Source organism: Abramis brama, assembly GCF_963993115.1.
Source record: "Abramis brama genome assembly, chromosome: 9".
NCBI lineage: Eukaryota > Metazoa > Chordata > Actinopteri > Cypriniformes > Leuciscidae > Abramis > Abramis brama.
In genome coordinates this window covers 40,262,541-40,279,330 of record NC_139971.1, presented here as the reverse complement: position 1 = coordinate 40,279,330, position 16,790 = coordinate 40,262,541, and the positions used below count along the sequence as shown (strand labels likewise).

At 38.6% G+C, this 16,790-nt stretch overlaps 1 long non-coding RNA gene across 1 annotated transcript; it reads left to right on the top strand.

Moving 5' to 3' along the window:
• Nucleotides 1-3,558: 3,558 nt before the first annotated feature.
• On the top strand, nt 3,559-4,087 carry LOC311089249. Its single transcript, XR_014607658.1, has 3 exons — nt 3,559-3,629; nt 3,809-3,865; nt 3,965-4,087. It is a non-coding gene; the product is annotated as an uncharacterized lncRNA (long non-coding RNA).
• Nucleotides 4,088-16,790: the final 12,703 nt, after the last annotated feature.

Below are 16,790 nucleotides of genomic sequence, written 5' to 3'. Positions count from 1 at the left end.
TCATTAAATATTTTGTTAATGTGCTATGGAAACAAAATACTGACGAACAACGATGCCGCGTCTTCATCTTGGCTCTGTATAAGAATGATGCGTCTGTTAAAACAAGCACTCTTGACAATTTGTGAATGGATCACCTTGCAATTAAATTTCGTTGTGGGATGTAGTTTTTTTAGTCTGTTTTAAAAACATTTTCTTTGAGGAGTCCTCATACGCGTGCGTCACAGTGATGTCGCAAGTGTGGTCATGTGGTGATGTCGTTATGAATTTAGGCAAGGCAAATATAATTGTAGTTCCTAATTAATTTAATAACTATACTAGCTTCATAATAATAATAATAATAATAATACTGATTTAATACATTAATGGGAAAACGAGCCAATTATCGTATTGATATCGTCAAAGGCATCTGCCATCGGCGATATCTCTGTCTATCGTCGATACACGATACTATCGTCTATCGGCACAACCCTATTGGTCATTGTGTCATTTCTTAAATTTCACAGCAACTATTGGATGGTGGGACCATGTTAGCAGTGTCCCTGTCAGCTTAACCCAAAATTGCTTCTGGCACTGTTGTTTATAGCTATTGTTTTTTTGTAAGTCATCAAGTCTTGATATTTAATTTTATAGACCCACTGTGATGATGACATTATCAACTTGGATGACGAAGTGGTAAGCTATCAATACAAATGAAGAGATCATACATAGCATTTCATATTATTGAGCCATACATTTATGATTTTATTTCAAATATATCTGATGTGAATGACCCAGAAATGTTTTACAGGCATCTGGTGATGTGCAGCCATCACATTTGGAGAGTAAGGTGAGCAAATTGCTTCCGTTTCTTCTTAAGATTTAGGTTTTAAGAATTAACCAGTGAAATGTTTTACATGATCTGGGGGCTGTTCCATAAACCAAGATTAGAGTATTAGAGCGCAGCAACATGAAAAAAGACATGAAGGATGCGGGTGCACCCAAACACTACGGGTGTTTTTCTCTTCTCCGTAAATAAATCTTGTAACAGAGCTACAGCAAGCGTTTTTCGGCGGTGGAAATCCATTAGCCACTAAAACTTTTTTTGTCATTGTGGAGTTGCATAGCAACGACAGACGCCACGGGAAAATCGGATTTTTACTATTAATAATAAAAGATAAGCTAAAGTGTATTGTAAATGTCACTAAATAATTTTTTTATAAAAAGAATGAGTCAAAAAAGAGAAATTAAAGTCTGAAATATGTGAGGTTTATCTTTTTATAAAAACCTTTTTTGTCAACTTAATTTGAACTTGTCCATGTTAGTATAACATGTTGCAAGACACTTTTAAAATCTGGCTATCATTTTTAATCGTATTATTTTAATGTTTATGTTAGTGCGTATTGATGCTAATTTTATTTGTTATTTGCTGTTTTTCGACATAAAACTTGGTGAATTGATTTCATTGTGTAGTATTAGTACTTTTGAACAGGATTCTGTGATAACAGTGATGATTTTTGGCACTATAATAATTAAGTGAAATGTTCATGCCATTTCATCTCTAGTTATGATCAACTATGATAAACTAAAATAATCTAATTATGTGTTTTTTACGTTAGGCCTAGCCTATAATATGCAAAGTACAATTTTCTATAAAAAAATTATATCTGATTCTGTTATTTTCTCTGACACGCGTTGTTGGGTCTGGAAGGTTACTAATGTGATTGCTTTATCTGTAAATTAAGTTAATGCTTTTTCAATTACTGAATTCATTGAAATAAAATGAATTCTTTGTTTTGAATATGTTTTGGCAATGCGTCGTGTAGGTCTTAAATTTCAATCTTTATGGTCTTAAAATGTCTTAAAAAGGTCTTAAATTTGACTAACTGAAACCTGCAGGAACCCTGTACAATGATAAATTAGACAATATAGACTTATGAATACATTTCTCTCTGGTTTGTTTGGCAGCTGTAGTATATGTTTATGATTATTAGAAGAACATTAGAACACAATCTAAAAAAAAAGCTTTGTAAAGCAGAAGTTAAAATCACAAAATAAAAAATAAATAATTACAAAAGCACAGTATGAATTTTAACTGGTAAGATGAATATATATATATATATAGCCTATATTATGTACTTTATTATGTCTTTCAATTCAAACACATTTAACACAATTATACAAATTGACAGTTCCTTTAAAGACATCATATTTTCCCCCAATAAATATTCCTTATTTTTCCTTCTACTTTTTTTCTTTTGTGATAATACCCACCAACACACATGATTAGAACAATAACCAAGAAGTACATAGTTAGACACTTTTACATATGATTTAAGGGGGAAAAGACAGAAAACACTAAATAAATATTAATACAAATTTAACATTCACATATTTATATCAAACTCTTATAATGACACATAATTCCTAATAGTTATTCAAGTAATATTATTTGAATATCAAATATTCAATATAAAATAAGCAAATAAATAAAATAACAAATAACTAGCCTAGATATAAAAGGGAGGGAGGGTTATATAAAAATGTAGTTAATGTAGACTAATATATATTCCTTTATTTTATGGAATATTCTTTGATTTTAGAGTTGCACATATCTTTTCAAAATGTATACATTTGCTCTTAATTTCATGTTATCCTCTTCATAATGTAAAGTACATTAAGAATATATTATATTATATGTATAATATATAAAAAATACATTCTAGAAACTAAATCTAACCACTTATTTAAAACTGGGGATTCTTGCTTTATCCAAAAAATTATTGCATTAAAAGCTGTAATTCTCAGCATTCTAAATAAATATACATCATATTTATTAAGTAGCATAGGTCCTATACCCAAAACTATATTTCGTATCTTTATATATTTAGTTTCTTAAAAAAAATCTTCCCTGAATTAGGCTACTTCTGTTCACTGAAGTACTTCTATTCGCTAGAAGTTCACTGCAACTTATCCAACATCCTAAAGATAAATTATTATAATTAGAAGATATTTCTAGTGTTATAAAATATCGCATATTAATTTTCCAAGCAAAATGTATATTTTAGTCAGAATTATCGCGCTCCTATTTGGCGCGCAGCGGCGCTCGTTCAATATGAAGATTAGCAGTAAAATGGATACATTTGCTCGACTTTCTAACATTTACAGATGGAGAATATAACTGTAAAATGTAAGTTTTGCACTGAGGGAAAAAAAAAACGTCACAAACGCATAAAACAGCACAAAATATAGGCTGTTTGATGGTGGATCGATTTGATCCACGATCGACCTCTAGGGCTGCTTCAGAAACGCGTGCACACGCAATTATCTAGACTTGATAAACCTGGATCAAATTAGTGAGATTGCCTGAACTTCAATTACCTTTTATGGAACCACTTTAGCCCCAACTTATTTGTTAGGCTCATTCAAGTCCGGTTTTGGAGTTTAATCCCCGCTTTTCTAAGCGGCTTTTATGGAACAGCCCCCGGTTCTCATCAAAGAGCATGTTTACATCTGACCTCTGAAAGAGTACATCTGCATTTTTAATGGATATTTAACAGTTATTTTTTATTTTCATAGGTTGCTTGTCCATTGTGCAGTCAACTATTTACAAAAGACGACATCTATGTGCATGCAAGTGTCTGCGGGGAGAGGTAAAAGCTTTTCTAAGTTTCTTCTACAAAGTTTGATGCATTTTGTATCCACTTGCTTAAAATGCTTAATCCCACTGTAGAGTCCCCTCATCGTCCCCCCTTTTATTAAAGAATTTGGACAGATGATGGATTAAGGTAACCTGTTTATGGAATTTTTTGTTATTGTTGGATCTTTACAGCAACACAAATGAGGGAGATGCAGATATTAGTGAGGACACCGATGAGCACTTCGGCAGGTATGCTGTAGGATAATTTTTAATGGGATTGGATAATGATGCTTGCCTTGGTCTGTAGCACTGAATTCTCAACAATATTGTTTTGATATTGTTGTGTAGCGTATCAGACATCCTGATGTCACTTGAAAAGAAAGTTGACACATCCCGGTCATTCAACATCAATGTGACAAGAGAGGACCTGTTTCAAAGGGGGCTGAAACAGTGGGCCAGGCAAAAACAGGCCTCCCCAAAGAATCTCCTCAGGGTCTCCTTCATTGGAGAAAATGAAATATACCAAGGCGTCCTTCGTAAAGAGTTCCTTACCGGTATGTGTGCCCCACCAAGGTCAACACACATGATGAAAAGCACATTTAAGAGATTATCAATGTGAATAATATCTTATACATATCTAATACATTTGACAAAAGCAGCTCTTTGTTCTTTACAGAAATGGTGTGTGGAATTGAAGCACGTTTTTTTGAAGGAGATGGGGAAAGGGGCAAAAACCCTAAATACAGTATCTGTGACTACCAGGGCAACAGTTTCAAGTATGTGCCACAGTCTGTCATATAAAATATATGACTTTGTATTGTTTAATTAGGTAGTAAAAGTCCACTGCCATTTTGTTCAAAATAGCTTTCGTCTTTGTCACAAAAGGACTTGTGGGGAGATTTTTGCCACAAGTTTGGTGCAGGGGGGGTTCTGCACCAAACTTCCTTACAAGATGGTGCTACCATTTCTTGTGCCATGGGGAGATGGAAAAGGATGTCGGTGTACTCGAAGTCACTGATCAGGATATTAAAAATCTGATGACAGAGGTATTTAAACAGTGTAATGCATACATTTTTCCAAGTCAGGCATATAAAGTTATCAGACAACGTTTGTCTCTTTTTGCAAATATCAAGGTTGTGTCTCTACTTTCAGGTGGAAAATGCAGAAGGTGGAGAAAGGCTGATAGACTTATCAGATGCGATTGTGGCATGTGGCTACACTGGGCCAATAAATGTTGACCAAAAAAAGGCCATCACAGAGTAAGTTAACATAAACATAACACATAAATATTTGTCACAAAATGCTTTAGTGTTAACAATTTAACTCTGAATCAATACAGTATTATTTTCGGTTACACTTTATTTTAAGGTGTCCTTGTTACAGTGTAATTATATATTTAAGTACAGAGTAATATTAAGTAACTACATGTACTTACTATAGGAATAGGGTAGGATTAGGATTTGGTTGAGGGTTAGTTGCATGTAATTATGCATCATTTACTGTTATTACTACGGTAAGTACATGTAACATATGTAACAAGGACACAGTAAGAAAATAAGGTAACACTTTATTTTACGGTTTATTAGTGCCATCGCTTTGCATGCACTGGTGAGGCTGATCCCGATCTTGAACCAGCTGCGTGAGGGATTGAGGCTCTACGGATTAGATGAGGTGTTAGCACAGCACACCCAGATGTGCCAGCAGCTCTTTGTCCCCGGCCACTTACAGGAAGTCAGTAACGTTGTGAATGAACAATTATTTTATTAGAACAGCCACTGTTAGAGACACTGATGACTTGCTCTTATGGCATATTCTGCATTTTTACTTTAAGCTGCCTTCAAATGTGTGTTCAAAGAGCTAAACGCTACAGGCCAAAACATAAAATCAGTATTTAATTTAAATCTGCAATCCTTACTGTTTTACCGTGTTTAAGCATTTGATTTGCTTCCTTATTTTAGGTGAATGTAGACTTCCTTCTGCTTGCGCTATCTCCTGATTTCAGTGAGGAAGGGTCTGTGAGACGGCAGCGAGAGATGCAGATCATCAATTTTCTGCAGGATTTCTTGCAAAAGTTGGAAGACAGAGGTAACACACTGCTTAGCACCTTTTTCTATAATCCTTGTCCATCACTCTTACCATACTATCATACACTTGTTTTCCACCGGTTTCATTTTATTCTATTTTTATTAGTTACTCCCTCTTTAGGTTTATATTCGTATGTGTATTCTGTCAAACCCCCGCCATGTATATGACGAATGCATTTGTACTAACAGAAATGTTGGAAATTACTTATTTGTATTTGTCTCTGAGAAGCAGCAGACAGCCAAGAAGAGGACAGCCCTTGAAGGTCAAAGTCACGTGGTAGCTGTGCACGGAACAAATGGTGGGGGGAAGCGCCTGTCAGTCCGGAGCTTCCTTCAGTGGGTCACAGGTCAGGCACATGTTCCACTGATCGAATCCAAGAGAGAGGCATTCAAGATAACTGTTAATTTTGATCATGACTGCGACTCCCGCTATGGGGCACATAGCCTTTGTTACCCCATTGTCAATGCTTGTGCTGTTGCCATTACATTTCCTACACGCCACTTAGCCACCTCCCAAGAGTTTGAAAACAACCTAACCGAGGCAATCTGTGGTGGTTACGAGTTCAGCAGACACTAAAGTAGCATTTTAAGGTCCTTGTTACTTGTTTTAGTTACTTGGTAACTTTGTTACCCTTTTTGTGCTTTGTTTCTATTTTCTACTGTGTACAAAGTTGTTCTATTGTTAAAAAGAATAAATCTAAAGATTTAACTGTGGTTGTTGTATATTTTATTTACATCACTTTCTGATCACAAAAACAAACATTAAACACCTGACAAAGCCTGAAGCACATATTCATGACATAGGAGGTAAAGGTCTCTAGTGTCAGTGTCTCCATTTTCTGCAATCAGCACCTGAAGCTCTACTGGCTGCTGTTCATTCAGTGGACACTCGAATTCAGGGACTACTATCACACCATCCACATCTTCTCCATAGTCAGCTGCAACATCCCAGTCAATGTCCGGCTCTTCAATATCCTGACAGTCGAACAAGACAGAAAAATACCGCTATCATTAGTCATCCCATGTTTACATCATCTAATGTAATCTGTTCATCCCAATTGTTTGGCTTTTCAACATTAGCTGAAGATAAACATTTAGGGTTTGTATAACTATGCAACAAATTGATTTGATCAGGTGCTTAAATATTCGTATTGGTGTTAAACAGTACAAGTGTACCTAATGAAGAGGTTACTGAGTGCATATGAACTGTATTACCAACATTTGCATCAAATGTGATTGTTTCACCAGCTGAAGATGTGTTACACGGCTTAGAGCCTGGTGGGCCATTTCAAGGTTACATTAACAGCTTATTTTGGATATAAAATTTACTGTAGCAATTTAGTTGTTTTAAAGGAAAAAAAAGAACCTCAAGATTCTCTGGCTGGTCAATCGGTCGAAGCATCATTCCTGAGTGCCAAATCTGCTCAGGAGTTTTATTCCCTTCTGTTCTCAGTGGGTGGTTGTTCCAACCTTCCACAAAAGCCTCCAGGTCTGCCTTCAGTTTAGGAAGGAATGTCAGGTGGACTGTCAAAAGATCTTCTATAAAGGGACAGGGTAGGAGTATGTTACTTTTCACAGGTGAGCTTTGAAAACATAACATTAATCATTGAATTGCCTTTCGTAAATACATCTCATTGATTTATGTTTTTTTCCCCAGTATTTAACCATTTCTAAAATTCCACAATGATTTACAATGATATACGACTAGCCATTAATGTTTATTAAAGTGCTCCAGACATCTATTAACCAATCCAATTGTGTTGAAATTGACCAATTATAAGGACGCCTGCGCCTTCCTTATTTTCCACCTCAAGTCATGATTATTATTATACCAGGCAAGTTTTTAAGAACAGTTACTTATTTACAATAACGGCCTGGCAGGGGACAAAGACCTCCTGTATGGAATGGGTACTAGGATTAAATAAAATCAACAACAGAAGATGAAGGACAACAACAAACCTTACAAACCATGCACAAATCAAATAATAATAGAACACAGACACAGGAAACATTTAACTGACCAAGACGTACAACAATCTACAGAAAGTAGATGATAAATAGCACAATATGATGAGACAATTGATATTTTAACACACCTTAATGACTCTTACTACCATGCGGCACCCTATATAATAACTTTTTCTCCCACGTCAACAGGGTAGTATTTCAGCCATCTGAATGCAACATGTAATTATTTGGTGTACATCATAGCAAATTTGCTTACACAGAAGGCCAACACATGAAAAGACCCAATGAAATGAAATCTTGCCGTCCACTTCACCAAAAAGTACAATGTTGTACCTGATGGGAACAAAATAAAGACCTACATTACCAGTTTCAACCTGGATTTTTATTGTAGAAATGTCATGGCAACATACTTATGCTTTGAGATCTATCAGTGTCTGCATCATTATATTTAACAAAATAAATAAATAATGAATAATCTGTACTGTACAGTACTGACCTGATAAGTTTGTGGTTAGTGTCGACATGCCACAGTGAAAGGGGCCCCCTGACAGAGTAAGTTCTTCGCACAATGCAGCCCAGTCCAGTCAGTCTAGAAAGAATCCCAAGCGAGTCCACTCTATGCATTGATGCAGTAACTCTCCTCCACTGGACGTGGATTCCCATGGACTTTAGCCTCCCTTTGACCATCCGATAGCCTGCTGTGGGCATTTCATTTTTGATGCGTTGGACTGCATTATCAAGCTCCTGGTCAGTAGCATTGCTGTAGTTCTGTCTGGCAGAGAGACCAAACTCCCTCATCCGTCTGTTGACTGTACTGGCTGAAACGCACAGTAACTTTGCGATGCAGTCCACAGACAGATTTATCTCCGAAAGCTCAACAAGTCTCTCCTTCTCTAAATTGTACCTGGGACGCCCCATCTCTCCAGCTACAGTTTCAACAGTACTGCTGGTAACTTCAGCATTTTCAATGTGGTCCATGACCAGATGGAGGAAATCTCTTAAGGCCTGTACAATATCTGGGGGGACATTTACATGCCTTGACAGTGCTTCCCAGAGGTACAGCTCCTGCCGACATGCAAACTGTAAGAAGTCCAAGTCAAGAGGCGTTCTTGAAAGCGCTGACTCTAATGATCAGCCTGGAAGTAATCTCATGTCTGACCAGAGGTGGACAGAGTACACAGCTTCATTACTTGAGTAAAAGTACAGATACCCCTGGCTAAATTTTACTCAAGTACAAGTAAAAGTACTACAGTCAGATGTCTACTTAAGTAAAAGTACTAAAGTACTTGTTTTTAAAAGTACTTGAGTATCAAGAGTACAAGAGTACATTTTCTAAATATTGCATTACTACTGCCACAGTGCTTACATTGGTAAACACAGCAAACACTTGAAGCGAAAACTATCATTAACTTGTTCAGAAAATTGAAATAGTCTGGATGGTAGGAGAAGACTCATGAATATTCATTAGGGAAGTCATCCCTGATTGGTCTGATGACCTACCCCTAAACCTACCCGTCACTGGGGGTCTTATGACCTCCCTAACCCCGCCCCTAAATCTACCCGTCACTGGGGTTAAGACCAATCAGGGATGACTTCCCTAATGAATATTCATGAGTCTTCCCCTACCATCCTGGGCTGCGTCTTCATCCATTGTTTCGTCTCTTATCTAAATCTGACCATGGAGTTGACTTTGGCGGAAAGCTGAAGGTGATTGCTGATAGGCTGTCCCAATCAGTGGCGCCTGCACAATCCAATCACATTTGAGAGGGAAACAACAAATTGAGAGTTTCCGAGATGTTTCTTTTTTCCTTTTTTATTTTATTTTTTATTTTTAAAAAAATAACGGGTACTCACAGTTATGGATAGAAATGTAGTGGAGTAAAGAGTACAATATTTGCCTCTCAAATGTACTTGAGTAAAGTCATGAGTACTCCCCAAAAATGATACTCGAGTAAAGTACAGATCCCTCAAAAGTGTACTTAAGTACTGTACTCAAGTAAATGTACTCCGTTACTGTCCGGCTCTGTGTCTGACTATGTCCTGTTGAAGTGGAAAACAACATGAAAGTAACACTGTACAATATCTGGGGGGACATTTACATGCCTTGACAGTGCTTCCCAGAGGTACAGGCTCCTGCCGACAAGCAAACTGTAAGAAGTCCAAGTCAAGAGGCGTTCTTGAAAGCGCTGTATGTTATAGTAACATACATGGTCACTAGTTCAACTAAAACACTTGCCATGAAAAGTTTGGGGACCACTGGCCATACTTTACGTTTTGTTTTACACATGCAGCACTGACTAAAACGCTAGTTTGCTGAGAGACACCTAACGTTTTTTTTTCTTTTTTTTCACAAATTTTATTAACATTTTGTCAAATTACAATTTTAACACGTATACGAAATTGAATCAATATACAGCTTCATATATCTGATCTTAACAAGGTGAAAAAATAAAAAATAAAGAAATAAAATAAAAACCTAACGTTAGCCCCTGCTGAGTTTGCTAGCTCGCTAGCCTAAAACTTGCTAGTTAAGGTTGATTAGCTTATGTCAGCTACTTACATGTTCCAAACAAATTTCAGATTAAATTGCTACATTGTCAAACACACAGCCCCCATCATATATCAATATCACTTACGCCTACATCTTCAGGTGTCGCCGCCATTCCGTCCACTGTGCAGTGTTAACTGAATGACTGAACTCCGTCAGATACTTTGACTCCGTGCTTCCTGTAATGAGAGCTGTCAATCAAGGTACAAGGATGTCCCTGTGTGAAAGTGACCAATCATAAGAGGGTCAGTGCCCTCCTTGGTTTCCGCCCCCAAATTGTCAAAAGTCATGTAGACTCGAGGGAGTAGAAATCAGCTGAGCGAGCAGAAATCCACTGCACGAGCAAAACGGCACTCCACGAGCAGGATTCAACTGTACAAGCAGAGTTAACCTATGAGAGTATGCCAGGCGCTCGCTCGCAGCTACCTGTACACCACTCGGTTGTTGAATTTGTGCGCGAGTACTTTTATCATGCCAGCTGAAGGTTCATTTTTGCGCGTGTGAAATAACATAATGTGCTCGTGAGCATGTCTTACACGCTCATAACTTTTGACTAAAAAATAACGCCATACGAGCGTCATCATGTTTTGCGTCAGCGTTTGTTTGCAGGCGTGCGTGTATAAAAACAGGCTCGTTACTGCAATATATGTATTTCCAGTCGCCTGAGTTTAGGAGGGGACTGAGAAAAATGTGAGAAATGGAGGTTAGAGGTTAGTCCGACCTGGGTGGGGCTAAACACTCTTCTCTCCTTTAGCCAGTGACGGGGGGGGGGTAGCTTTCTTGTAACGTAAAGGAAGCTATAGCCCGAGACCGTCCGTTTCTGACATCCCTTGTGAGCGGCGCCGTTTGCGCGGCTTGACAGAGGGGGGGATAGCAGCGCTGTCTGCTTCATCCCCTGAGGCGACGGCAGTGCGGGCGAAAGCCGGCCGCTGTGCGTCGGGAGGTGGGGGGGAGAAGGAGATAGCGAGGCTCGCGGGAGGGGCTCCGGCGAGCGCTCAGCTGCTGCATCCGTGGACGGAGAGACAGCGGAAGCGTCGAACGTGGCGAGTCGAGCCCGCAGGGTCGACATCGGCAGTTCTTCGCAGAGTTCGCAGCCGCCCGAAGTAAGGTCACGACCCAGGCAGAGAGCACAGATCACATGGCGGTCCCTGTCGCTGAGCGGGGCTCTGGACGAGCCACAAGAATTGCGAGGCATTTTGCAACAAACGCCTCGCTCTCTTTTAGATGCAGTGTGTCGCGGTAGGCGAACACACAAACACACACAACATAGAGCAGAAAAGGATATAATTAGCCGGATAGCGGAGCAGGCAGGGAAGGCTAAAGGCGGCGAAGACGGCCGGCTTCCTCAGGCTAATATCCTCGGCGTGCTGGTCGCTTGTTTCAACGGCGGCTTCCTCAGAGTCCAGCGATGCGGAGAGCGTCGCTGAAGAGACAGAAATTAGTGAAGCAGCCTCTGAGCCTCGCTTATATACGCTAAGCCACACCCCTTTTCGCGGGCTGTGACGCATGAAGCGCGCCAAGCGCGCTCATTGGACGTGACGTCACGCCAAGGGCTCAGCGATAGGCTGCTGCAGTAGCCGCAGGGCAGCCAATGGGCACGCTAGTTAGCCTGCCCTAGGTCTGCATGCTGCCGCACTGCGTTGACAAGATTATTAAAAATTAAGGATAATTTTTTGGCTTCAGTATCTCGAGAAAGAAGACTTTCCCGCAGCGTAAGCTACTTGCGCAATAAGAGAGAACCTCTCGTAAGAGAACCACAGTTAATGCTCTGGTTTCTACAACTTTCACTTGGGAGCAAAAATCTGCCTTTAAACTTGAAAGAAATAAAGATTTGACTTTTATCGTGATAATTATCGATATCGACTGATATAAAAAAAGTTATCGTGATATTTATTTTTGGCCATATCGCCCAGCCCTACTGGAAAAAGATGCAGATGGAGGAGCTCAAAGTACATGCAATGAGTCTCCAGATCAATTTGAATCAAAAGTACCGCTAGTTTTCAAACTCACTCTTTGTGTAATGTTATCTCAGGTCATTGAAAGGAAGGAGGAGGAGCAGAGGAAATTGCTTCAGGATTTTCAGAAAATTAATGAGGAGAACCTGCTTGCTAAAGAGCAGAAAAAGGAAGAAGAGATTAGCAGATCTGCGTGCTGTAGAGTATACAACCAAGAAGTTGGTAAGAAAAGTATTTTTAATGGGTTTCTCACTATCGCCCCTCTTGACATCCACCACTGTAATCTTAAACTTTAAAATCAGGGGCAGACTGTTCTTGCAGTTCTTACCTTGTTAATAGGCTAGTTGCACGTGGCCGCCATTTTGGATTTCGGATCAGCGAGTGTGTGGGTGGACACTTCCGGTTTCGCATTACGCCCAGTGCAGGGAGCCGGAGAAAGCCGAAAATTATCTTTTATAGTTGTTTATAGAATCAATTATCACTTAAAATACTACTAAGATCCATATTACTATCACACGAACTGTTCTCGAACAGAAGATTGTATTTGACTCATGCTGCATACACATACATACGCAATGACAATTATGCCTACTTGTTACAGGCAGTCGGACACCACCCTTAACAAAGGAGAGACGCACACAGATCAGCTCGTATCAAAAATAGGGGTATGTTTATTTAACAGAATGGGTATCAAATATTAGGTAGGTTAACACAGGAAAAAAAAAAAACTACAAAAACGGAACGCTACTGCCGGGTGGACGGCTAGACGGCAATCAGATCACTCAAAAGACCGAAAGCAGCTGTGCATCGACTCTGTTCTCAGTCTTTGTGTGCGCTCTCAGGAGCGGACCCAGAAGCCTTTTATTCACCTTATTTTTAACGGAAATAGGGACGCAGCCAGTTGACGGTATTTTGTGCGAGACTTCCGGTCAGGCACTTCCGGTCACTGGCGCGCTAACTCACTTTTCACCATAGCGGTTAATTAAACAAGTGTTCCTAACAACTAACTCATCGTTATGGCTTCGGGGAAGACCGGGATTATTTGTGCAGTTAGAGGTTGTCATAATAACTGGTACAAAAGAAAGGTTTACTTGGAGCAGAGTGTTTTAATCATCGAAATCATTGACATTTTAATTAGGCTATCAGGCGCCCTACGACCAGAGACACACTGGCTGCATGGCGTTTCTGTTGCGTGGCGTTTTACATGTCTTTGCACACCAGAAACGTGTCTGACGCGGCACTGCTAAGTTAGGTGACATATGATAAGCCTCATTCATTGGTGATTATATTCGACATAATGGGGAGAGAGTTGTGGAAGGCCTATACTTAATGTTAAACATAAATATATAGCAGCAAAGACAACGACGGCAGTGTTGACGGCAAAATAGGCTACAGAATATTTCGTTCTCTATTGACAGGTGCAATATTAGAAAATCGATTTTTTTTCATTGCATTTATATCTGCATTTGTCAAAACCTAAACTTTCAAACATCAAAATGTCATTTATTAATATGTATTCATGTCAAAATGAAATACAAACATCTTTTCCTATTCTATTTTGCCTGGAAACGCTTCCAAAACGCTTGCGTGTCGCGTGAAAAATAGGCGTCGATTCTATTTATAGCATGCACGCGTTTTCCGCGCCTGTGAGACGCGCGTGTCACGCAGGCAGTGTGCACGTTCTAACCTGTTAACTAGAGGTGGGCGATACTCCAAATTTTGGTATCGATCCGATACCAAATAAATACAGGGCCAGTATCGCCGATATTGATACCGATACCAATACTTCTTAATTTTAAAATCATGCACTTGAACTTGTATGCACTTTCCTGTGCTAGAGCAGTGTGTCATGATTTATGAGGTGAATGCATCATTAATATGCTAAATCTGAAAACAATGACTACTAAATATTTTGTGATTTGTGCAATCAACTCGCCTGTAATTATTAGTCAGTGACTTTTACAAAACTACCCTAATTATAGTAAAAGTACTATTGTACACTAGCCTACTGTTCAAAAGTTTGGGGTCTGTAAGATTTTTAATTCTCTTCTGCATTTATTTGATCAAAAATACAGTAAAAACTGTAATATTACAATTTAACATGGGCTATCTGTTTTCTATGTCATACTAAACTGTAATTTATTCAATTGATCAAAGCGTAATTTTCGGCATCATTACTCCAGTTATGATGATAATTAATTTTAATATGCTGATTTACAGCTCAGAAAACATTTCTTATTATCAATGTTGAAAACAGTTTAATATTTTTTTGTGGAAACCATGATGCAAAATTATTTGATGAACCAAGTTGAAAGAACAGCATTTATATGAAGTCGATTTATTTTAACAGTGAAAAACCCTTGACTGTCACTTTTGATCAATTTAATGCATCAATCCTTGTTGAATAAAAATATTAATTTCATATAAAAAAAATCTTACTGTCCTCAACATTTTGAACCGTTATGTACACTTTTGCTTTGTTTATTGCAAAATAACTCCCGATTGTTTCTCTGTCATCTAAGCAAGGCTTACATACAACAAGCTTTACATTTGAAGAAACCATCGAAACGACCGTATGTTTGTTCTTTTCATTTCGTGAGCACCTACAGAAGACCACCCGATACCAGAAAATTGGCTGGGCTATTAAGTCTCAATAAAAACCATGATAAAAACTCCAAGGAGAAACAAAATCATTATAGTAACCCCTCTATAAAATATAGTGATCATGGCATGATCATGGCATTTATTTTGTATTATTTACAATTATTTATAGCCATCTACTTATTGTTATCCTGGTTGCACTCTGATGGCATTACTAATACATTTGACATGACAAAATACCTAGATATATTAGTCCAGCGTTGGCTCGACTGTGTTTAGGGCGGTGCTGAAGGCGCCGGCGAAGTTTTGGCACTCTGCCAGCTAGATGCATGAGTGTTTTCAACCAGGTCCTGTACCCTAACTGAGTGAGGCGGGGCTTTAGTTCTTTGTAGTATTCATCTGCTACGGCATGTGTAACATTTTTCTGTCAACTCTGCATAATCCTTCGCGATCGATATCGTTATTTAGCCCAGGGAAGCGAGGAAACGGAAGTGCCGCACAAAAACCGGATATTGGACCCATGTTTACTTCCGCGTTCGAAAATAAGGTGAATAGCACAAAGGCTTCGCTCAGGTGTGGCTCATCTGTAATTAAGAAAAGGGGAGGAGACACTGCACTCATACACATGTGTAGGAACAAGCACCAGAGCTGAGGGACGTAACATCCCCACCCCAAAATGGTGACTTGTCGCCATACATTGAACATGAGAACACTAATTTTTACTCTTATGAATTCTGTATTCAGCTCACCGTTTTAACCAACCCAGACAATAGAGTTCCAGCTACAAATAATCATTGCCTCGTTCAAGGCGTATTTGCATGTGAAAAGAAATTAGAATTACACAGGAATGTATTATCTTGGCGAATATAATCAAATCACAGGGTAAATCACAACTATGCACGACGCAATACTTAGTATTACTACAGAATTACATTTGATTAGCAAGCCCAATAAATCAAAATAAATCTCAAGACAAATACTCTCTCTCTCTCTCTCTATATATAGTTTTTCTATTATTATAAACTATAACCTAGATGTATAGGCCATTTCCAATCAATAAGGACACATGCAAGTTCATCTCTCTATAAATTACAGAAACGTCTGTCTGTCTGTATGTCAATCTGTCTGTCTGTCCGTCTGTCTGTGTGTTATTCGCATATCTCTCGAACCGTTAGTCCGTTGGATTTCAAACTCGACGACAGGTGTCTTGCTACGGGCACGAGTAAGTGCAGTGCCAAGTTTGACGTTGTTTGGATGAGAAATGCAAAAGATATTGTTAAATATATCATTTTTAGAAGGTTGTGGTTTAAAAATAAACATTCTGACATAAACACTCAGTCAGCCACACTGTTTACTTCTGAATATTATAGTTTGGTTCCAGAACGTGATAAATCCATTTTGATTAATTTGAGTAAAAATGTGTTTTCTTTACCAAGAAAGCGGCAAGATGAAAACCACTATTTTCTGTTTCAAACTTTCACATAGCATCTAGGTTATAATAACATAAATTCAAATCCAGATTTTGATTTTCAAAGATTTATTATAAAAACGGATTATTTTCCCCCAAAAATGCAATAAATTCATGACACTTTTTTTTTTTCAAAATGCAATTAAGCCATTGAATCAATATAAAAGTTATGGTACATTTTTTATCATATTGAAACTGTTGAAATCAGCCATCGCTAAGAAAAATCTCTTGAACTTTTTTCAGTAGCAGTTTTAACATTAAGTGACATGGCATCTGACGCACAGAAGCCAATGGCACGTCACTTTGCGTATTGGCACATCCGGTGGCATATCCGGTCTTCATTGGCATGTGCCAGTGGATAGTGGCATGTGTCACTGACATTATTGGCATGTGCCAGTGGTGGATAGACAGTGGTGAATAAGCGCTCATTTGTGGATGTAAACTGAATCTATATGTCAGCTATGCTGTTTACTTCTGAATATTATATTTCATTCTGGTGCGTTTAATGTTATCGCTACTGTGTAATAGTAGCCTATGCTATTCACCAACT